We start from the raw sequence: 25,572 nt of genomic DNA, 5'->3' as shown, positions 1-25,572 counted from the left end.
TGGCTAAGAGCTTGGCTGCTAACCAAAAGGTTGGCAGTTCAAATCCACCAGACACTCCTCAGAAACCCTATGGTGCCATTCTACTCTGTCCTATAGGGTTGCTATGAGTTTGAATTGACTCCCTGGCAACAGGTTTGGTTTTTGGTTTAGATACAATTACATCTCCATTAATTGTGAAGATAGAGGATAAATGAGTGTTGGGAGAGCTCCTATTTTCTTTAGAAGCTACTTGAAATACAGACCTTAGGATGGGCCCTTACCCTGTTTCTAGTATAGGCCATTGCATTGTCATCCTTCGTTCACGTCTCTTTGCTGCTAGTCTCTGAGTTAAATGAAGGCAGTGACTGTTTTTCATTCATCTTTGAATCCTCAGTAGTTGGCAAAGTGCCCGGAACATAGTGGGTACTCGGTAAATGTTAAATGAATTAATGGAAATGAGCATTCATCCCTACTCCTCTTGGTCACCTGTATTGTTTAAAAGTCCCTAGGCAACAGTTACATTTCATATGGAGAGACACTGTATCTAGTGGCAAATGTGGTGATGGTGGAGGAGAAACAGAAATTGTCATTCCATAGTATATCAATGGCCCAGAGTGGAGGGCTTCTTTCTGACATCAGGAACTGCTTCAGTTGGACAGGAAGACCATGAAGCACTCAGCGTAACCTGATGGATGCCGGTAAGTTTCCATTAGTCCTTAAACTAGCCCAAGGCAGATTCGGCTCACCCTGCATGCCCAGAAGGGCCAGTTGTGCCTGCTAACTGACCTCAATAGACACAGCAACAGGTGGAATGAATCAGAAGGAAAATCATCATCCAGGCCCTATTCCAAAGTAAGAGGTCCAACAAGAGCCACGTCACCTCCTGTTTCCTGGCCGCCTTCTAGTATCTTCCCTCCCCAGTATGCCTGCCTCCCCATAGCCTGGGGAGTCAGATCTGAGGAACTTCCTCTCAGCTCCTTGCTCTGCGCATTGCAATAAAGTAACCATTTTTTTCTCAAAGGCCGGTGTCCAGATTATTGGCAGGTCTGAGCGCGCCAGACAGAACTCACCTTCGAGGATTGAGCAACATCAAGAGTCCAAGTAGAAAACTTCTTGCCAAAGCGTACCTAAAGCATAGCCTATCATTTCAAGACTCCCTCTCAAAGGGTTTTGAAGCAAAATGCTGGGTTTTGTAAATTATCATCAAGCTAAGCAAACTGATCATCTGGAATTTGTAGCTGGTTTGTTAGACTGTCTCCAGGGAAAGGGGGATAGCAGGTTTGGCTCAGCTGCCTATAATTTTAAGCGCTTAATGGGATGATAATTTGCTGTTCAGTATGTTCATTTTGAAAAGCTTCCCTCATTTAGAGGGAAAAATGAATAAAACCAAGCTTTTTTGCTCCAAATCTGTGTGGAAACATCAATATCCTTGAACCAATAAAACAGGTGGTTAAGAAGACATGGAAGCATGGAAAAGACTGCTGGTGCAGAAAACAGTGTTTGTTGTGTGCTTGGTTGTATTAATCCATCATGAGAAGGTTCCACCGTAAGCTCCTCAAGGTGGGTCCTGTTTCTCAGGTGCATATTTACAGAGCCTAAAGATGCCTACACATTATCTTTTGGTAAGAGCTAGAGGCAAACACATGCTATCAGTCCACATGAAGGAGAAAGGCAAATGACGAACCCGAGAAAACTGTTCTCGGTAAGAGACTTGGATATTTTGTATTCCCCAGCTCATCGAACATTTATACAGCCCCTATTTAGTACACAAAGATAAAAGAAATTTATAAAAAGACCATCCCTGTTCTTCATTTATTCTTTCATTGTTTGAATATTTATCCCTATTTTGTGCTGGGCACTGCTATTAGCTAAAAATTCAAAATGAGTAAAACATGGTGCTACCCTCCAAGAACATACACTCCAGAGATTTGCATCCTGAAAGTGGCAAACAACTATGTGCTTATCTTTGGGGAAAAGTGTTAAGGGGCTGTGACAGGGAGATGTGGCTTTAGCTGTATCTGTAATGTTTTATTTCTTCATAAAATCTAATAAAAAGAACATTAAAAAAAAAAAAAAACATTGCCATTGAGTGGATTCCAAATCATAGCAACCCCGCAGGACAGAGTAGGGCTTCCAAGGCTGTAAATATTTATGGAACCAGACTGCCACATCTTCCTCCCTTGAAGCAGCTGGTGGGTTCTCTATAAGGGTGAAGAATCTTTGAAGGTGGGGTTTATGGGCTCAGTTTTCCTGGCACTGAGCACTGTCTCTGCCTTGAGTGATTTTTAGCTTCTTGAGTTTCATCCTGGCTCTATTGCCTGGGGTGACCTTTGCCCTGTTTACTGTCTGGGTCAAGGCCTGTCACAGTCCTACATCAACCATGGGTTCTGGGGTCACATTCTGACCAGTTGTTTTGGGGCCTGCCTCCCTCCTTCCCACATGGCAGTTGTGAACTTGAATAGGAACTCTATCTCAACTTGGTAGGCTCGTGTTTGACCCTTTTCTGTCCTTCTGGGTTAAGGCCAAGACCCTGTCATTCAGAGCAAAGGCTGTGGTTAATTTGCAAGTGGGCTCCAGAATGGAAGGTTGAAAACACTGCCCTGTGGTGTGCTCTGGAGTCCCTGGGTGGTGTAAATGGTTAATGGGCTCGGCTGCTAACTGAAAAGTTGGAGATTTGAGTCCACCTAGAGGCACCTAAGAAGAAAGGCCTGGAGATCTAGTTCTGAAAAGCCAGCCACTGAAAACCCTATGGAGCACAGTTCTACTCTGACACACATAGGGTTGCCAAGAGTCAGAATCAACTTGGTGGCAACTGGTTAACTAGTTACGCAAAAAAAAAAAAAAAAAATTTTTTTTTGTACTTCCCCGATATTCTGTGCATATTTCTAATATTGCTCTTACCATGTTGTTTTATCATCACCTAGTTTTCAAAATGATATTTGACTATATACTAACATACAGAAAAGAAGCAGAAGAATAATATATCAAATACTCATGTACTTACTGTCCAGATTTAGCAAATGTTAACAATTTTTGGAGAGCCCTGGTGGTACAGTGGTTAAGCGCTTGGCTGCTAAATGCCATGTGGGAAGGAGGGAGGCAGGCCCCAAACCAACTGGTCAGAATGTGAGCCCAGAACCCATGGTTAATGTAGGACCGTGACAGGCCTTGACTCAGACAGTAAACAGGCAACGGGCACCCCAGGCAATAGAGCCAGGATAAAACTCAAGAAGCTAAAAATCACTCAAGGCAGAGACAGTGCTCAGTGCCAGGAAAACTGAGCCCATAAACCCCACCTTCAAAGATTCTTCACCCTTGTAGAGAGCACATACAACGCACATATGAGCTACTGAAGCCATTCTAGGATCCTGACATGGTGTCGTCCCTGTGGTGTGTCTGTCCCTGTCTTTCATAAGATGCCACTCAGAAGGGATTATGGTTAGGAGCCACTCTATTCCCAGATGGCCCCATTAATCTAATAGATAACATCTACAAAGAAAAATCCCATTTCCCAAAACAAGGTCTCATTCACCAGTCCTGGGGCTACAGCTTCAGCATGTTTTGGGAGACACAACTCAACCCACAGTCATAAGTAATATATGGAAAATGGTTACCTTTGTTAGGAATTTTTTTTAAAAATGAAAGTAAAACAGCACTCTAATATCACTTTAGACTAATTATAATTAATATCCAATCTGGCAACGTTGTGGCAGAAGTCACATTTGCCCGTTGTTTTTGGTAATTTATACCAATATACATGCTTTTAGAAACCAACGTGGCAATAAACATCAAGACATAAAAATACATCTCTTGACTCATTCTCTGGAATCACCAAAGGAAGTTATTCAAAAGAGGAAAAAGGCTATACACAAAAAGATACGCATTGTAGGGTTTTTTCAATACCAAGAATTGGAAACGTTGAACCCTGAGGAGTGGTTAACTTAACCACGGTACATCAGCTCTGAACTACCACAAAACCACAGCTGTAAAGCAGTATTGATGAAGAGAAATATGGGAACGTGTTTCTCATAGAATATTAAGTGAAAAATATCTACTATATAAAATTCTATCCTTATGCTGGTTATAATTACACTAAAATGTGTTTGCAGGTAGATAAAGAAAAAACTGAAAACAGCAGTGCTCCGGTGATGGGCTAGTAAGGTCTTTATTTCAATCTTCTTTTCTGTAATATTATCAGAGTATTGCTACAGTCGACACACCTGGGGAAGATGGCGCCCACCATGGAGCAAGCAGCAACAACCGCAGTGGCCATCCCCGGCGCACGCGTCAACGTAAGCTCCCAGGCAGAGAACCGCAGCACAGGCAGATCTCCGCGCAGCCTCGGGGACGCTGTCCTTGGCTCCCGCACTGCAAAGATTTTCCAGTTCCCCCATTCATGCTTCAGGAAGAAATCACAGCTACCAGACAGGGTGACAACAGATGTCCAGGCGCCGAGCCATCCGTAGCTGTGATTTTTCATTCGCATGGACATGTGCCGGATCTAGCAGACGAGAACCAGACCTACCCTCTTCCCCATGGGTTTGTTTCTTTCTTTCTTTTTTTTCCTTGCTGCTGCTGCTGCTGTAACAGCTAAGTGCCAATTATCTCCCAAGCCTGAAAGCAAATATTGTGATCGCCCAACAAGCTCTACAAGTGTTAGAGGACATGGGTGGGGATGATCATCTTTCCTGGCTTGTGTTTCTTGATTAACCATATCAGCATTAAAGGAGGGCCTAGGCTGTGCACAGCTCGGTGCTGACACCTTCACTTGGCATTCTTTATTTTCTCATTTATCTTTTTGGCATTTTGTCTCTGGCCCCTCCTGGTTCCTGGAGTAAGTTTGCTCTTATTTGCCTGGGAAAAACTCCATTCAACCACCCACCCATTCTCAGACCCAACTTGACACAAGGAGATAGGAAAGCCTTCTCTGAGTATTGGAAACCTGATAGATTGTTCTGTGGAGCTTCGGGAACAGCAAGATGAGGCCAACAGGTAGATACTACAAGGACGCACATTATGCCATTCAACAAACTGTAAACAGATGATGTGGTTTCTTTGCAAAGTAGCCTGCCCCTTGTCCTGAGAATATTCAAATTGATGTTAGATGGTCACCCATTAGGAATGTTGGAAAGAAGACAACTTTACTACACAGGAAGTTGGCCCACAGGATCTCTTAAAAAACAAAACCAAACACCTTGCCGCCAAGTCGATTCTGACTCAGCGATTCTATAGGACAGAGTAGAGCTAACTGCCCCATAGGGTTTCCTAGGGACTGGTGAGTTCAAACTGCTAACCTTTTGGTTAGCAGCCGAACTCTTAACCCCTGCGCCACCAGGGCTCTGCTAGGATCTCTTATGATCTCTAAATGCTTTTGTGATTTTAATATACTATTATTGCATGATTAATACAGGCAACTCATTCAAACAAATATAGTTAGCTGCCTGCCAAGTCAATTCTGACTCATGGCCACCCCACATGTGTTCCATAGGGCTTTCAAGGCTGTCACCTTTCAGAAGTTGATCACCAGGCCTGTCTTCCAAGGCACTTCTGGTGGGTTCGAACTGCCAATCTTTCAGCTAGTAGTATAGCCCTTAACTGTTTGCAGCACCCAGGGACACTACTTTTAACTATAAAGAAATTAAAATATTATGTATTTTAAAACTTCCCTCCTCTGTTTCACAGATAAAAAATTGAGGTTTGAGGAGGTTAAATGACTTGCCCAGGGCCTATAATCTAGGTCTCCAATCTCTCACTATAGTGCAATCTGAGATGCCAAGGAGACATTTCAGGACAATCGTTGGCCCCACGCTATAACTTTCTGAGACCGTCACAGGCTTGTACCCACCATGCTGATCAACCCATCTCCAAGGAGGAGCAGCTCCTGTGTGAGTACAGTGCAAAAAGGATTCCGAAAACAAAATGGGGCCACTATAGAAGACAGTAAACTTTATAGGGCAAGGAGTAACTAGATTTTAATGGAATTAGACGAGCACAAAAACTCTCCAGGTCAACTCTTTTTCTTAGTATGCAGTCAGGCCCAACATGAAAGGGTCCAGGGAGCAGGAGATCTGAAGAGGAGGGGCCCAGCCCACCAGAGAGGAAATTATAGCAAAATTTGGAAATGAATTTCCAGTCATTCATAGCACATAGCCTTGTCCTAGATAACCTCTGAGTTATAAGCCCTCTGCTCAGATTTTCCAGAATAACATATCCCCGAGAAAAACAAACTTTGTTCTTGCTAATATTGACCACCTCTCACTGAATAACTTCCATGGGTAATTTTACTAACAAAGCCTTCCTCTTTATTCTGTCTTACCCAAGACAAAATACCTATTTCTGGGAGGAGGGAAAGGGAAGAGGAAAAGGTGGTGAAAGGGAAGGAAAATCGATCCCGTCACTTGTTAATATCTCTCAGGCACCAAGTACAGTAATAAGCTAGTAATCAGGAATTTGGGCATTTCGTACATGGACCTCACTCCTTTCCAACAAACATGACTAACAACAATTTTATCCCCGGGAATCTGAACTAAGTTTGGGCCTGTGAAAATCCTGGTCTCCTCCGACACGGAAAATGTCAGGGAAGACTGACTCTTTTTAATATTGTTGTTGTTGTTGTTAGGTGCTGTCAAATCGGTTCCAACTCATAGTAACCCCATGTACAATAACACTGCCGGGTCCTGCGCCATTCTCACAATTGTTGCTATGTTACAGCCCATTGTTGCAGCCACTATGTCAATCCATCTTGTTGAAGGTCTTCCTCTCTTCCGCTGACCCTCTACTTTACCAAGCATGACGTCCTTCACCAGGGTCTGGTTCCTCCTGATAACATGTCCAAAGTATGTGAGACAAAGTCTCGCCATACTCGCTTCTAAGGAGCATTCTGACTGTACTTTTTTCTAGACAGATTTATTCATTTCTCTGGCAGTCCATGGTATATTCAATATTCTTTGCCAACACCACAATTCAAAGGTACCAACTCAGAGACAGAGAGTAGCAGAATGGATTAAAAAATAAGATCCATCTATATGCTGCCTACAAGAGACACACCTTAGACTTAGAGACATAAATAAACTAAAACTCAAAGGTTAGAAAAAATATATCAAGCAAGCAACAATCAAAAAAGAACAGGAGTGGCTATATCAATTTCTGACAAAATAGATTTTAAAGTTAAATCCATCAGAACGGATAAGGAAGGACACTATATAATGATTAAAGGGGCAATACACCAAGAGATATAACCATATTAAATATTTATACACCCAATGACAGGGCTGTAAGATATATAAAACAAACTCTATCAGCATTGAAAAGTGAGACAAACAGCTCCACAATAATAGTAGGAGACTTCAACACACCACTTTCGGTGAAGGACAGGACAACCAGAAAAAGCAGCAAAGACACAGAAGATCTAAATGCCACAGTCAACCAACATGATCTCATAGACATATATAGAACACTCCACCCAACAGCAACCAAGTATACTTTCTTTTCTAGTGCACATAGAACATTCTCTAGAATAGACCACATATTAGGTCATAAAGCAAGCCTTAGCAGAATCCAAAACATTGAAGTATTACAAAGCATCTTCTCTGACCATAAGGCCAGAAAAGTGGAAATCAATAACGGGAAAAGAAATCAAACACTTGAAAACTGAACAATACCCTGCTCAAAAAAGACTGGATTATAGAAGACATTAAGGATGGAATAAAGAAATTCAGAGAATCCAATGAGAATGAAAATACCTCCTATCAGAACCTTTGGGACACAGCAAAATCAGTGCTCAGAGGCCAGTTTATATCAATAAATGCACACATCCAAAAAGAAGAAAGGACCAAAATCAAAGAATTATCCCTACAACTTGAACAAATAGAAAGAGAGCAACAAAAGAAACCCACAGGCACCAGAAGAAAACAAATAATAAAAATTAGAGCTGAACTAAATGAAATAGAAAACAGAAAAACAATTGAAAGAATTAACAAGACCAAAAAATGTTTTTCTGAAAAACTCAACAAAATTGATAAACCACTGGCCAAACGACAAAAGAAAAACAGGAGAGGAAGCAAATAACCTCATTAAGAAATGAGATGGGCGATATTACAACAGACCCAACTGAAATTAAAAGAATCATATCAGATTACTATGAAAAACTGTATACTCAAACAAATTTGAAAACCTAGAAGAAATGGATGATGAATTCCTAGAAACACACTATGTACCTAAACTCACACAAACAGAGGTAGAACAACTAAATAGACCCATAAGAAAAGAAGAGATTGAAAAGGTAATCAAAAAACTCCCAACCAAAAAAAACCCTGGTCCGGACAGCTTCACTGCAGAGTTCTACCAAACTTTCAGAAAAGAGTTAACACCATTACTACTAAAGGTATTTCAGAGCACAGAAAAGGACGGAATACTACCAAATTCATTCTATGAGGCCACCATATCCCTGATACCAAAACCAGGTAAAGACACCACAAGAAAAGAAAATTATAGACCTGTATCCCTCATGAATGTAGATGCAAAAATCCTCAACAATATTCTAGCCAATAGAATTCAACAACGTATCAAAAAAATAATTCACCATGACCAAGTGGGATTCATACCAGGTAGGCAGGGATGGTTCAACATTAGAAAAACAATTAATGTAATCCACCACATAAATAAAACAAAATATAAGAATCACATGATTTTATCAATTGATGCAGAAAAGGCATTTAACAAAGTTCAACACCCATTCATGATTAAAAAAAAAAAAAAACTCTCTTCTCAGCAAAATAGGAATAGAAGGAAAATTCCTCAACGTAATAAAGGGCATTTATACAAAGCCAACAGCCAACATCGCCCTAAATGGAGAGAGCCTGAAAGCATTCCCATTGAGATTCGGAACCAGACAAGGATGCCCTTTATCACCACTCTTATTCAAAACTGTGCTGGAAGTCCTAGCCAGAGCAATTAGGCTGGATAACAAATAAAGGGCATCCAGATTGGCAAGGGAGAAGTAAAAGTATCGCTATTTGCAGATGACAGGATCTTATACACAGAAAACCCTAAGGAATCCTCAAGAAAACTACAGAAACTAATAGAAGAGCTCAGCAAAGTATGGGGATACAAGATAAACATACAAAAATCAGTTGGATTCCTCTATACCAACAAAAAGAACATCAAAGAGGAAATCACCAAATCAATGCCATTTACAGTAGCCCCCAAGAAGATAAAATACTTAGGAATAAATCTTACCAGAGATGTAAAAGACTTATACAAGGAAAACTACAGTGCACTTCTGCAAGAAACCAAAAGAGACTTACATAAGTGGAAAAACACACCTTGCTCATGGATAGGAAGACTTAACATTATAAAAATGTCTATTCTACCAAAAGCGAACTATGCATTTAATGCAATTCTGATCCAAATCTCAATGACATTCTTTAATGAGGTGGAGAAACAAATCACCAACTTCATACGGAAGGGAAAGAGGCCCTGGATAAATATGGCATCACTGAAAAAGAAGAACAAAGTGGGAGACCTTACTTTACCTGATTTTAGAGCCTATTATACTGCCACAGTACTCAAAACAGCCTGGTACTGGTACGACAACAGATATATAGACCAATGGAACAGAATTGAGAATCCAGACATAAATCCATCCACATATAAGCAGCTGATATTTGACAAAGGCCCCAAAACAGTTAAATGGGGAAAAGACAGTCTTTTTAATAAATGGTGCTGGAATAACTGGATATCCATCTGTAAAAAAATGAAACAAGACCCATACCTCACTCCATGCACAAAAGCGAGCTCAAAATGCATCAAAGACCTAAATATAAAATCTAAAATGACAAAGGCCAGTGTAGCAGGGACAGGGGTCTGGGGACCATGATTTCAGGGGACATCTAAGTCAATTGCCATAATAAAATCTATTAAGAAAACATTCTGCATCCCACTTTTGAAGAGTGGCGTGTGGGGTCTTAAACTTTAGCAAGCAACCATCTAAGATGCATCAATTGGTCTCAACCCACCTGGATCAAAGGAGAATGATGAACACCAAGAACACAAGGTAATTATGAGCCCAAGAGACAGAAAGGACCAGATGAACCAGAGACTACATCATCCTGAGACCAGAAGAACTAGCTGGTACCCGGCTATAACCGATGACTGCCCTGACAGGGAACACAACAGAGAACCCCTGAGGGAGCAGGAGAGCAGTGGGATGCAGACCCCATGTTCTCGTAAAAAGAACAGACTTAATGGTCTGACTGAGACTGGAAGGGCCCTGGAGGTCATGGCCCCCAGATCTTCTGTTGGCCCAGGACAAGAACCATTCCCAAAGCCAACTCTTCAGACATGGATTGGACTGGACAATGGGTTGGAGAGGGATGCTGGTGAGGAGTGAGCTTCTTGGATCAGGTGGACACTTGAGACTATGTTGGCATCTCCTGTCTGGAGGGGAGATGAGAGGGTGGAGCGGGTTAGAAGCTGGAGAAATGGACATGAAAAGAGAGAGTGGAGGGAGAGGGTGGGCTGTCTCACCAGGGGGAGAGCAATTAGGAGTATGTAGCAAGGTGTATATAAGTTTTTATGTGAGAGACTGACTTGATTTGTAAACTTTCACTTAAAGCACAATAAAAAAATTTTTAAAAAAGAAAAAAAACAAAGGTACCAGTTCTTCTTCAGTCTTCCTTATTCATTGTCCAGCTTTCACTTGCGTATGTGGTGACTGAAAATACCATAGCTTGGGTCAGGCGCACCTTAGTCTTCAAGATGATGACATCTTTGCTTTTTAACGCTTTCAAGAAGTATTTTGCAGCAGATTTGCCCAATGCAATGTGTCGTTTGATTTCTTAACTGCTGCTTCCATGGGCGTTGATTTTAACATTAAAAGACACAAATACAGTTGTACCCCCCCACGGGGCCACTGAGGGCTTCCACACTCCATTCTTCCCAACCTCCTCTTCCTGCCACAATCATGCCTCCAAAGATCATCCCCTGAGCTATATGGGTTGGTACCTCAATGTACTCAGCAAGATGCTCCTTTAATAAGCGATGATGTCTTTCTTTTTGTCAGAGAGGATTTTTGTTCTTTGTGCCTCATGGTGTCTTTAGCCCATTGAAAGCATTTCTGACACATTTCCTTTTGTAGTTTTCAAAAAGAAGTAATTATATAATAGCTGACTTCTTTTGGTTACATGAGAAATCGACATCTCAGTAGCTTCTACAGACATGCTTAATAAGAAAACCATTAGAAAGGCAAAAGAGAACCCTATCATTATTTTCTGGTTTCCTCCTTAATTATAGACAATCATTCTGAAGGAGGGGGACAGCTTCTGGGACAAAAGTTGTCTAGCATTTAACAGAACAATTCAGAACCAGATTGAATGGATCAACGTTATGTCAACTTGCAGATGCTCAACAAAAACTGCTTAAGGGGTGCCTGGATGGAATTAGAAGCTAGTTCAGCCTTTTCTTGTTTCTCTTCACTCGGAAAATAGGATTTTCTTTCCTTCTCTTCAGTCAAATTAAAAGGTATTGCTAACTCAAAGACTCTTTTGAGAAAGCATGATACATTCCAAAATTCTTGCTCTTTTTTTTCAATGTAACACAAATATTACCACCACCATAAAAACCACTGACGTTCTCCCACTTTCATACTCCTCTGTCTCCTGCCATCCTATTTCCAGAAAATGAATTCCGAAGTTCTTTCTTGCCACCTTTGCTCCCAAACTAACCTAGAGCCCTAAGTCAGAAAAGCATGCTTCTATCCCTCACATAGATGTGATACAGAGACAGAGAAGCACCCCCTAAACACACACACGCACACATGGTTAAGTCAAACACCCCCGAATCCAGAATGAAACTACGGCTGTCAAGGAAAGTCACAGGAGGCTACACCAAAGCAAGACACAAGGTGTTTACCTTTCTTTCTATTCAAGGTGTTCGTTTGCATGACTGTGCCCACAATGCACAAAGCTGAGGGGGAACTGGCAATGGCGTCTTTAGGAGACCAACATCCATCCCACCAATATCCTTTGAGGGATGTGCTGACTTCACCTTGTAAATTTTCCCACTCTGTTTATTTAGCGCTGCCCAATAATGTCCTACAGGCTTTGCGATGGAGTGGAAAGGGCCTGAAACAGGAGTCAGGAGAGCATAAAATCACATCCCTGTTGTTACCTACAGAAACCGTGGTGGTGTCGTGGTTAAGTGCTACGGCTGCTGACCAAAAGGTCAGCAGATCAAATCCACCAGGTGCTCCTTGGAAACTCTATGGGGCAGCTCTACTCTGTCCTATAAGGTCACTTTGAGTTGGAATTGACTCGATGGCAACAGGTTTGGTTTTGGTATTGTCACCTACACAACTCGGGCAAGTCCTCTTTCTATATTCTAGTTTTGCCTGTAGAACAAGAGGACAAATACCTCCCTTATCTACCTCACAGTGCTGTCTGAGAATCAAGTAAGATGACGTCAGTAAGAACACTTTGAAAACTATAAAGCAGGCAACAAATTCTTCACAGTTTTCCACTGAATTAACCCCAATGATGTGGATTTACTTTGCTACTGTTTTACGTTCATTGTTCAGGTAGCACTATTATTTCTCTCCCTGCAACACTGCTGTTAAACGGAGCTGAGGCTCTACCAAAATCTCAACGTCTTCAAGACCATTCACTCTTAAGCACCAGTCTATTCTTCTCCAAAAATGCAAGACAGTGAACATACCCAGTGGGTGGGTCTGGGGGCATTACGCAAAGCCACCAGCCTTACTAAACATGTCCCTCCCCAACCTCTAACATCACACAAATGGGAATCTCTAAGATACGAGGCAGGCATTCACTTTTCTCTTGGTAAATTATCCTTTGGTATAAAACATTTATAAATGTTCTTTTTTAAATTATTTTATAAATTTCATTAAAAAATTCAAACAATAGAAAAAGATACAAAGTCTCGCCCCTTCTGAAAGTCTCCAACTCTGCTATCCCCTACCCAGCCTATCATTGTATACCTTCAGGGCAACCACTGCTTACAGCTTCATACATGACGTATATTCTGAATATTTTTAACACATACAGGATAGCTGTATACATACTATTCTGCAACTCAATTCTTTATTTATGTTAGACAGCTTTCCATATAAATGTGTGTGTGCAGGCATTTATTTATTTATAAAACCGGTTGTGATAGAATCAGTTCTGACTCATGGTGACCCCATTTGTGTCAGAGTAGAACTGTGCTCCATAGGGTTTTCAGTTGCTAGTTTTTCAGAAGTAGATTTCCAGGCTTTTCTTCCTAGGTGCATCTCGGTGGACTTGAACCCCTTTGCTTTTGGTTAGCAGCCAAGCACATTAACCATTTGTATTATCCAGGGACTATATATGTAATTTTAATAGCTGTAAACCATTGTATTGATGTACCATAATAAATATATATCGCCAACTTTTGATGGACGTTTAGGCTATTTCTTTGAGTCTGTGCGTTTATTTTTGCTATTATAAGGAGAGAAAAGGACATACTGTAATATAACTTTGCACATTTATGTGAGTTTTATCTATGAAATAAATTTATAGAAATAGAATTGGTAAGTCAAAGGAATTGGGCACTTTAAATTTTATAGAGATTGCCAAATTTATCTTCAAAAGCTTGTACCAAATTGTTCTCTCACAAATAGAGGGTGCAGGTGTGTCTGCTTGCATATATTTTAGCCAGCTGAGAGGATTACCAACCTTTGTAATCTTTGCCATCCAATGGGGGTAAAATGCTGCTCTGTCCATTTATTTTGGGTTTTTGCATTATCAGTAAACCTGAATCTCTTTTCATTTCTTTATTAGACAGATTCATTCTTTTTGTGTGACCACCCTTTTTATGTGCTATGGCCATTTTTCTCTAAATTTTTGTACTCTTTCTTTTCTGGTTACAAGAGCTCTTTAAGAATCATGGAAAATGACTCTTTTTGTTACAGCTTTGCCATTATTTTCCTCCAGGCTCTCTTTAGCCTTTTGATCTCCCTTATGGTATATGATTTTCAAGTAGAATTTTTGATTTATATAGGCAAATCTGTCTATCCTTTATGGTTCTAGGTTTTATATCATGCTTAGAAGGACCACACCCATTTCAAGATCATTTTTAAAATTCATAAAAGTTTTGTACTAGTGTTTTTTTATAGATCCGTATTTTTACATTTAAACATTTGATCCTTCTGGAGTTTATTTTGGTATAAGAAGAAAGTAGGTATCAAGCCTTTACCAGGTGGAAGAAGTAGTCTTACCAGGAAACCATACTTAAATAACAAAAACCAAACTTAAATAACAAAAAATTTCTGTCGCACATATAACCCGTATTGAGGTGAGGGCCCTGCTATATGCTGAGACTTCCCAGGTCACCCTGGCCTCTGTGAGCTCTTTATTTGCCAACATGATTACCTGGAAATATTCACAGCTAGCTGATTCAGGGCTCAGTTTCTCTGCTGGTATAAGACCTAGTGAATGCTCTCATATTAGGTAGCTTGGTACCTCTTTATTAGGTTATTTTCCTAACTCAAGGATTAGTTAGAAAACCTTTTTTGTGCCATGGACCTCTAAGGCAGAATAATATTTTTATTTATTTATTTTATTACTGTACTTGAGAAGAAGGTTTACAGAACAAACCAACTTCTCATTAAACAGTACACATATTGTTTTGTGACTGTGTTTACCAATCCCACAACATGTCAACACTCTCCCTTCTCGACCCTGGGTTCCCTATGACCACCTTTCCTGTCCCCTCCCACCCTCCAGACCTTGCTCCTGGGGCCAGTGTGCCCCTTTAGTCTCCTTTTATCTTATGGGCCTATCCAATCCTCAGCCAAAGGGTGAACATCAGGAGAGAATAATATTTTTAATATAAGTAAGATTACAAAGGAGTTTCCTGGGTGGCACAAGCAGTTAAGTGCTCTACTACTAGCCAAAAGGATGATGGTTCGAATTCACCCAGAAGTACCTCAGAAGAAAAGCCTGGCAATCTGCTTCCAAAAAGTCACAGCCTTGATAACCCTACGGACCAGTTCTACTCGCACACATGAGGTGGCCACGAGTTGCAACTGGCTCAACAGCAACTAACAATGGCAACGACAGGATTACAAAAGAAACAAGTTACAGATAGTACCCGACTTACAGGGAACCCTGGTAGAGCAGTGGTTAAAGCACTCGGCTGCTAACAGAAAGGTCACCAGTTCAAACCCACCAGCCGCTCCGCAGGAGAAAGATGTGGCAGTCTGCTTCCATGAGGATTTACAGCCTTGGAAACCCTATAGGGTAGTTCTACTGTGTCCTATAGGGTTGCTACGAGTTGGAATCAACCTGACGGCAACAGGTTTTTGTGTTTTGTTTTGTTTTTTCACCTGAGTTACTATGGGGTTCCATTCCAACAACTCCATCGTGAGTCAGTTCTGACGTAAGTTGACTTTTTTTTTACTTTTCATTATTATTGCTTTTTATTATTAATAGCTTTATAAATCTGGTCTGTGAACATCTGTGAGTGAACATCTGAGAATGATAACGTCAGCAAATGTCATGATGCAACACAAATCAGTACATTACAGTACATTCATCATACCTCACATGTGTCATAAGTTGGAGACTACCTGTACTTTAAACTACAGCTCTATCCACAGACCCTTTGGTGCACGGACCCCAGATTCCTTAGGAGTTCCTTCTCCTGACGTTCCGAATACACAACCCCTTGAAGGAAGCACAAGCCCTTTCCAAGGGACAGACTTTCTCTCTGCAGCTGTTGGCTGCTGTCTCTGAGTCTCGAGCTCCATCCGCCTCAGTGCCTTCTCTGCAGTTACAGACGCCCACTCACTCCACGGCGAAGGAACCACGGCCAAGTCCCTGGGAGGTGGACTGAGTTACACAGAAACTGAACTTATAAAACAGTACCTGTTGCTGTTGAGTCAGCTCTGACTCAGGGCAACCCCATGTGTGTCAGAGCAGAACTGTGCTCCACAGGGATGTTCAGTGGCTGATTTCCAGAAGCAGGTCACCAGCTACTCCTCCCAAAGCACCTCTGGGTGAACTTGAACCTCCAACCTTTTGATAAGCAGCCAAGCACACCAACCATTTGCACCACACAGGGACTCCCATATGAAACAATGCCACCTTCTTTTGTTATTTTGTTTCTATCCTTACGCTCGTTCTCTCCCAAACCCACGCCAATATCTCTTGCTGTACGGTTTTTCTACAAGAGTGTGTTAGTTATCTAGTGCTGCTTTAACAGTAATACCACAAGTGGATGGCTTCATCCAACAGAAATTTATTTCCTCACAGTTTAGGTGGTTGGAAATCCAAATTCAGGGAGCTGGCTCTAGAAGAAGGCTTTCTGTCTCTGTTGGTTCTGGGGGAAGGTTCTTATCTCTTCAGCATCTGCCTCCATCTGCTCAGTCATCCAATTGGTCTATATTATACCCATGTATTACGGTTCTGTTATACACATGCAAAAGAGAGCCTAATCATATGTTCTTGTATCTACTATGAATATGATTGTTCTATTCAATCCTGAATGAGTGCACCCTTTCCCATGTCACCATATTGGAAGTCTTCCTGATTCTTACCTTGAGAAATGAGTTGACATCAGGAGACCATCTATAGTTAACTATCAGCTGAGAGCATTTTGAGATCAAGAGAAGTAGAAAGCGGACTGTGTGATGAGAAGAGCCTTTGTGAATGAGGTGTGAATTGAATTGGGACTCATACAAAGGGAAAATCTTACCTCCAGACACCAGGAAAAATGGAAAGTGATTCCATCTGGTTTATCTGTGATGTGTAATATTATTAGATCATTAGCCTTTGGCTTTGCTCAAAGCTAGCTCTAATATCTGGATCAGAGATGTCAGAAGCCCCAAGAGCATAGCCACACTGAGAATTCTATAGCCCATGTGAGACAGAAAAAAGAGTCTAAAGCCCATTTCACCTTTGACTTCAAAGGCCAAAAGAAAATCAATAAACAACGCTTTGACTCTTTGGTGGCTACGGGATACATAAGTCCCCAAAATTTTGTCTTTCTCTCTTACCAACTCTATATCGAAAGAATACCTGAAAGGTAAGAACTGTAAAAAAAAAAAAAAAAAAGTGAATTCCTTGACAAAAGCAAATGACATTAAAAAGAAATTCAATTTTTCTCTTACATGGGCCACTTGGACTGTAAACACACAGAGACACAAAGAATTTTAACCCCTAAGTCACAAAATTTTCATACAACTGGCACATTAAAAAGAGATTGTAGATAATGAAAAGACAGTATTTTAAAAATTTTAAAGGCCAGTCCAGTAAACGTATAATTATCATCGACAACAATAATACTTTTCTTCACTGAACCTGGATCAAAATCATAAAAACTTCAAGTTATGAACCTCAGAAAATTTATTTTAGACCTCTTTTGTCTAAAACTTAAGATTACTCATTCCTGTAAGCTCAATACAAGGCCAACAAGAGACCATAAAGTTAGTTGTTATGAATTGAATTATGTCCCCCAAAAATATGTGTTGTAAATTCTAACCCATATGCCTGTGCTTAAAATCCCATTTAAGAATGGGTTGTCTTTGTTACGTTAATGAGGCAGGATTAGTGTAGGGTATATCTTGAGTCAACCTCTTCTAAGATATAAAAGAGATTAAACAAGCAAGAGAAAGAGATGGGGGAAGAAAGATGCCAAGCCACATGAAGATTGCCCAGGAGCAGAAGCTCAAAAGAGAGAAGGACCTTCCTCCAGAGCCGACAGAGAGAAAAAGTCCTTCCCTAGAGCCAGCACCCTGAATTTGGACTTTAGCCTCCTAAACTGTGAGAAAATAAATTTGTTTGTTCCAGCCATCCACTTGTGGTATTTCTGAAATAGCAGCACCAGATAACTAAGACAGTCATCAAGTCTAACTCCCTTCTACAGATAAGGAAATAGAGGATCAGAAAGGTTAAGTGAAGTACCCAAGGTCACTGTGAGTCAGTGCAGAGCTGGGACAAAACCCAGATCTACTAACACAGTGACCTCTCTGATGAACCCATGCCATCTACCAGAAATAAATTTATGGTTACGCTGTCTATACACAAAATGCTGCAGGACTGGCCATCTTCCACTTGTTCCTCAGAACCTCCATCTAGCCTTCCCCACTTTGTTCTCTGCCCTCAGGAGACTGACTTGTACGAACTACCTCAACTGGCTCCCTTACTCTCTGGCTTCCATTTGGGTTTAGACAATGGGAAGCCCCAGAAGGAGAATGAAGGGATGAAAGAGAGAGAGATCAGAGATCAAGATATTTATTCCCTGGGTTCCCTCAAGTGCAGATGTCAACCTGAGATTAGAGCTCCACACAGCTTCGTTCATCTCCCTCTCTTCGCCTTTCAGACCTGATGGTGATAACAGTGGCCTTTAACTAGGTCAACGTGCTGCGTTATCTCTTGTTTTTATATATTCTAGTCTGTCATACTGTAGCAGTTTGCATGTTGCTATGATGCTGGGAGCTATTATACCGGTATTTCAAATACCAGCAGGGTCACTCATGGTGGACAGGTTTCAGTGGAGCTTCCAGACTAAGACAGACTAGAAAGACAGGCCTGTTGATCTGCTTCTGAAAATTACCCAGTGAAAACCCTATGGATCACAACAGAATATTGTCCACTATATTGCTGGAAGATGAGCTCCCTAGGTTGGAAGGCACCCAAAATACACAGTAGACGCAACAATGGACTCTCAAGTATACCAACAATTGTGAAGACAGAACAAGACTGGGTAACATTTTGTTCTATTGTACACAGGGTCATCATGAGTAGGAGCTGACTCAAGAGCAACTAGCAACAACAACTCACAATCCACACTCCTATAAATGGTTCCTTATTAAACTCCCCTGGCGTTGCACTTCTGCTTAAGATTTAGAAAGCTACAAGAGAATGCTGCTCCCACCCTAACAATTTGAAATAGCCAAACAATCTGTAAAATTATAACTTTTCTGGAGCCCACCCGAGAACTAAAATCACAAGACAACCAGGTGGACTGAATTGTAATGAGTGAAAAGCCCCTACAATAACAGATGGACACACAAACCACTTCCCTTTTGGCACAGCACAAAAGGAAGAGGCAGCTGCCATAAACGTGGATAAGAAGAAAACAGCTAAAATTTTAACAAATTCTCAAAGGTCAGGTGGGGGCTAGCAAGACCGTATGGAATCCCTGGAACCCCATATGCAAGTGGAATCTACACCCCACTCCCTGGTTCTTTTCCATGGACTTTCCCCAGGTGTCCTTGAGAAAGACTGGGGCAGGACAGGAGACCAGCGAGCCCCTTTCACTGGTGCAGACATTCTGGTTGTGAACATCTGCTGCTGTGGTGGTAAAAGCACAAAGTCGTGCCCACTTATCAGACTCTTCTTTTACATAAGGCAAACTCTTTAAGCTGCTAGAAGAAAAGCAGGAGAATCTCTCATTTTCAGGCCTTGGAACAATCCCTGCTTCTAGGAAAGGGAAGGAGGCAGAAGCTCTCTGCCATGCGGGAGGGGCAAGAGCCCCTCTCTGGCCCAGGATCCTGCACTGATACAAACAGTGGTCTGTTAGCACTGGGTGTGGGGTGGAATTCTGCACAATACTAGAGCCTTCACAGATACAAGGCAGTATAACTGTAACAGGGAGGGGGGCAGCAATACCGAGAAAGACCCACCACTAAGTCCCAAGGACATAGGGCTTGCCTAAGACTGAGACTGGACAAGAAAAACCAAGAAACTTCCCTCCTGCCAGCACAAGCTTTGCACCAAATAATAAGCCACAGCAGTCTATTTCTGAGGCGGTGAGGGCAAGAGTGTGAAAAGAGACCCTATGTGTGGTACAGATGTGTTGTTGTTTGCCGTTGGGTGATTCCAACTCATAACGACCCTACAGAACCAAGCAGAACTGCCCCATAGGGTTTCCAAGGAGCGGCTGGTGAATTCGAACTGCTGACCTGTTTGTTGGTTAGCAGCCTGAACTCATAGCCACTCTCCCACCAGGACTCCTTACAGGTGTGTGGAGTCCGTTAAAAGCTGAGGGTGGAGCATAAAGAAAAAAAATCCAGCACCCTTGTCCCCATACTAAGCACAGGTAGCACCACTGAAAGAGACTTGCTGGTTTCCTGTCCTGCTCCCAGTCTTTCTCAACAACACCTGGTGGACATCCATAGAAAAGGACTAGTAAGTGGGGGTGTAGATTCCACTTGCATATGGGGTTTCAGGGATTCCATACAGTCTTGCTAACCCATGCTGGACTCATCACTGATAGAATTTGAAGTCTATGGTTTACTGAAAGTAATTATATCAACAAGGAAATCTAAACTCAGCTCATCTAAGAGGCATGCCCACTTTAGGGCATAAACACTGTTTACTTCAGTCTCTACCATTCTTCTACACATAATGTCTGGCATTCAATCAAAAGTTATGTTGTTATGTTGTTGCCTAACTGTGAGAAAATAAATTTCTTTGCTAAAGCCAAAAAAAAAAATTATGTTGTTTTTAGATTTTGTCCAGTTGACTACTACTCACAGTGACCCTATGTACAACAGAACAAAACACTGTCTGGTCCTGCACCATCCTCACAGTCATTGTTATATTTGAGCCCATTGCTGCAGCCACTGTGTCAATCCATCTCATCGAGGGTCTTCCTCTTTTTCGGTGATCCTCTATTTACCAAGTATGACGTTCTTCTCCAGTGGCTGGTCCCTCCTGATAACATGTCCAAAGTACATGAGATGAAGTCTTGCCATCCTTGCTTCTAAGGAGCATTCTGGCTGTACTTCTTTCAAGACAGACTTGTTCATTCTTCTGGTAGTCCATGATATATTCAATATTCCCCACCAACACCATAATTCAAAGGCATCAATTCTTCTTCAGTCTTCCTTATTCATTGTCCAGCTTTCGCATGCATATGAGGCAATTGAAAATACCATGGCTTGGGTCAGGTGCACCTTAGTCCTCAAAGTGATGACATCTTTGCTTTTCAACACTTTCAAGAAGTCTTTTGCAGCAAATTTGCCCAATGCAATACGTCATTTGATTTCTTTGCTGCTATTTCCAACTCTGTGCACAGATGTAGTCGATTTGATTCCAGTGTACTTCATCCAGCAAATTTCAGGTGTATAGTTCTCATTTATACTATTGAAAAACATATTTCCAACGAATAAGTTGTTGGTCTTGTACAACTCTGTCATGTGATCCCCGATGTCGTTTCTTTCACCAAGACCATATTTTCCAATTATTGATCCTTCTTCTTTGTTTCCATCTTGCACGCTGCGATCATCAGTGATTATCAATGCATCTTGATTATGTATTTGATCAATTTCAGGCAGCAGTAGTTGGTAAAAATTTTCATTTATCTTTGGCGTTAGTGATTGGTGGGTAAATTTGAATAATTGTTGTATTAACTGATCTTCCTTGTAGGCATATGAATGTTATCCTATCACTGACAGCGTTATACTTTGGGATAGATCTTGAAATATTCTTTTTGGTGATGAATGTGATGTCCTTTCTCTTCAATATGTCTTCCCAGCATAATAGACCATATGATTGTCCAATTCAAAATGGTCAATACCAGTCCATTTCAGCTTACTAATGCCTAGGATATCAATCTTTAAGTATTTTATTTCATTTTTGACAACTTCCAGTTTGCCTTGCTTTATACTTCATACATTTCACATTCTGATTTCTAAAGGATTTTTGCAGCTGTTTCTTCTCATTTTGAGTCATGCCACATCAGCAAATGAAGGTCCCAAAAGCTCTACTCCATCCACATCATTAAGGTCAACTCTACTTTGAGTAGGCAGCTCTTCCCCAGTCATATATGAGTGCCTTCCAACATGAGAGGTTCATCTTCCAGCACTAGATCAATGTTTTGCTGCTATCCATAAGGTTTTCACTGGCCAATCTTTTTCAGAAGTAGGCCGCCAGGTCCTTCTTCCTCATCTGTCTTAGTCCAGAAGATCCACTGAACCTGTCCACCATGGGTGACTCTGCTGGTATTTGAAATACCAGTATCATAGCTTCTAGCATCAAACCAACACACAAGCCATCACAGTACGACAAACTGACAGACAAGTGGCGGTTCAAAAATTATAAGACACACAAAATAACAGATCAGATAAAGCAAACCACTAACAAGAGATAAAGCAATCAGTAGAACAAGACTCAGAGATAACTGGATATAAGTACCATCAGACAGGGTCATAAAAATAACTAGGATTAATATGCTAAACAATCTAGCAGAATAGATCGATAGCATGCATAAAGAGATGAAAATTTCAGCAGATCTAGAAAACTGCAAAAAAAAAAGTCAAATAGAAATAGCTAGAATTAAAAATCATGACGTGATGAGTTGAGTCTAGGATTTGTTGTTGCTCTAGTTACCTTCAGTAAATATGATATCTGAAATAAAGAATTCTTTCAATGGGATGTATCTTAGGAAAGAATTAGTAAATTTAAAGATAAGTCAAAATAAATTATTTGAATTGAAACAGGATACTTAAAAAAAAAAAAATAGAACAGAACAGAGCATTAAAAAACTGTGGTAGACTATCAAAGCTTGACATACACGTAATTGAAACTCCAGGAGAAAAAGAGAGAAAGAATGGGGCAGAAAAAATATTTGAAGAGATGATGGCAGATAATTTTTCATAATTAATGAAACACAGCACACTAGATCAAAGAAGTTCAGAGAAACACAAGCAGGATAAATGCAAGCACAAAAATATAACACACACACATCCCTAAACACATCATACTCAAAATGCTAAAATCAAAGATAAAGAGGAAATCTGGAAGGCGGCTGGAGGAAAAAGAAAAATAACATACAGAGACACAAAGAATTACCGCAGTCCTCTCTTCAGAGAGTCCCTGAGTGGTACAAACAGTTAATATGCTCAGCTGCTAACCAAAAGGTTGGAGGTTCAAGGCCATCCAGAGGCACATTGGAAGAAAAATCTGCCAATCCACTGCCAAAAAAAGTCAGCATAGAATTCTATGCTCAGTGCAAATATCTTTCAAAAATGAGGATAAAATTTAAAAAAGATTTTTGACAAAGAAAAGCTGAGAGAATCCATTGCCAGCAGACCCGCACTAAAAGAAAAGTTGAAGGAAATTCTGGAGGCAAAGGAGGGTGATAAAAGATGGAAAATTAGATCCTTATAAAGAAACGAACACCAATGAAAATGGTAAATGTTAGAGTAAATATAAAAGTTTTTTTTTCTTATCTTTAATCTTTTTAAAAGAAATGTGATTGATTGAAGCAAAATTGTAGTGAGTATTATGGGGTTTATCACATATGTAGAAGTAAAATGCACGACAAAAACAGCACAAAGGATAGAGGAGAGGAAAAAGTACGCTGTTATAAGGCTCTTATAGTACATGGGACATGACATTATGCTATTTAAAAGAAGATTCTCGTAAAATATATTTTGTAAATGGTTCATCACCTAAAGAATAAACATTAACTGTAACTAATAATCCAACAGTGGAATTATAAAAAGGATCTAAATAATCCAAAATAAGGTAGAAAAAGAGAAATAAAAGGAAACCAAAACAGATGGCAAAAAAAAAAAAACTAGCAACATAGTAGATTAAATTCAACTATATGAATAATTACATTAATTATCAATGGTCTAACTGCCCCATTCAAAGGCAGAGATTGTCAAACTGGAAAAACAGCAACAAAAGTGCAAAATATGCACCTAAGAGCAGAGTTTCATAATATACGAGACAAAAATGAGAAATAACGAAATCCACAATTTAAAATTAAATGCAATATTCCTCTATCAGAAACTGATGGAACAAATGTGCCATATGCTGCCTAGGAAAAATCCACTTTAAATACAGAGACAAAAATAGGTTAAAAGTACAAGGATAAATATGTATACCTTGAAAACACTCCTTAAAAAGAAAGCTGGATCAGACAATGTAAACTTTAAAACAAAGAATATAACCAGATATGAAGAAGGATATTAAATAATAAAGGAGTCAATCCACCAAGAGGACATAAAAATTCTAAAGGAATATGCACCTAACATCAGAGTTCCATAATACATGAGGCAAAAACTGGTATACCTCAAATGACAAACAGCTAAATCCACAATCTAACATTGAAGTTGGAGAATGTAGCATTCCTCTATCAGTAAATGATAGAACAAGAGTACAGAAAATTAGTAAGGATATAGAAAACCTGAACAATACTGTAAACCAACTTGACCTAATTGACATTTATATAACATTCCACCCAACAAGAGCAGGACACAGGTTCCTTTCAAGCGTATATACAATATTCAAGAAGAAAGACTTATTCTTACTCATCAAAAAAAACTCAAGAAATTCAAACAGATTGAAATAAATACAAACTATGTTCTAAAATTATAATGGAATTCAACTAAAAATCAATAATGAAAAGATATCTAGAAAATCCCCAAGTATTTGAAAATTAAAGAACACACTTTTAAATAAGAAAATCACAAGGGTAATTAGAAAATATTTTGTACTGAATGAAAATGAAACCACAATATATCAAAATTAATGGGATGCAAGTCAAGCAGGGCTTACTAGGCAATTTATAGCATTAAACAGTTATATTAGAAAAGAAGAAAGGTCGTAAATCACTGATCTAAGCGTCCACATTAAGTAACCAGAAAAAGAAAGCAAATTAATCCCAAAGCAAGCAGAAGGAAGGAAATAATAAAGATAAGAACAGAAATCAATAAAGTAGAAGAGACAGAATTAAACCATCTCTCTGTGATCCTAAGGATAATAGAGTATGGTTGAAAGGTAGCATTCGTTTACTTGCTAAGTTATTGAATGTGTGAAGCTGAAATAACAGCAACCACCATTTGTAAAATGTCAGCCAATTTACAGAGTATTTCCATACAGACGTGCCTTTTTGACCCCACAGTGATCCTATTGGGTAACATCGTAGGATAATCTTCATAGAGATCTTCAGTTTATAGGTGAGGTATCCACACTGAGTGAGTTGCCAAAGTCTGAGCCAAGGTATAATTTCAAATCTCCTGATTCCAAATTCAATTATCTTTCCACTATCCTTTCCTGGCTGCTTACACTGGAAGCCGGACATTTTATAAAGGACTGAAGCTTCATGTTCCTGCCTTCTGGGTGAACCCAGGAGTGAAGGAAATCAGAAGCAAAGTCCAAAATGTTTACCCGTGGCTGAGTTACTTAAACATCAAAAATTTTTCATCATACTTGAAAAAAATGTTTTTTCACACATTTCAAAGATGACAACTCAGACTGTTCATAAGCCTCCCTGGGCTGAAAATTGTTTTTTTACAGTATTTTTCACCTAACAGAAAGACCTTTTCAAGGGACTTCCTCCTTTGGGGCCTAAGAAATCCCAAATTATCTAAGAATCATCACAGTTGGAAAGCAATTTGGATGAACCCTCTGTTCCATTTTAGATCAGTGATCACCCAACTTTTCACTAAACACAGCCAGGATATGCTTATTTCAGAAATTAATTGATGTCAACAAACCAATGCATTGTAATTTCAGAAAACATTAATAATTAGAAAATCTCTCCTATTTTATACATTCAGTCCAAATCTGCCTCCCTACATCTTATGCCTATAAT

Source organism: Loxodonta africana, chromosome 19 (genome assembly GCF_030014295.1).
Source record: "Loxodonta africana isolate mLoxAfr1 chromosome 19, mLoxAfr1.hap2, whole genome shotgun sequence".
Taxonomy (NCBI): Eukaryota; Metazoa; Chordata; class Mammalia; order Proboscidea; family Elephantidae; genus Loxodonta; species Loxodonta africana.
The sequence above is the reverse complement of the archived record's forward strand: the minus strand, read 5'-3'. Positions refer to the sequence as shown.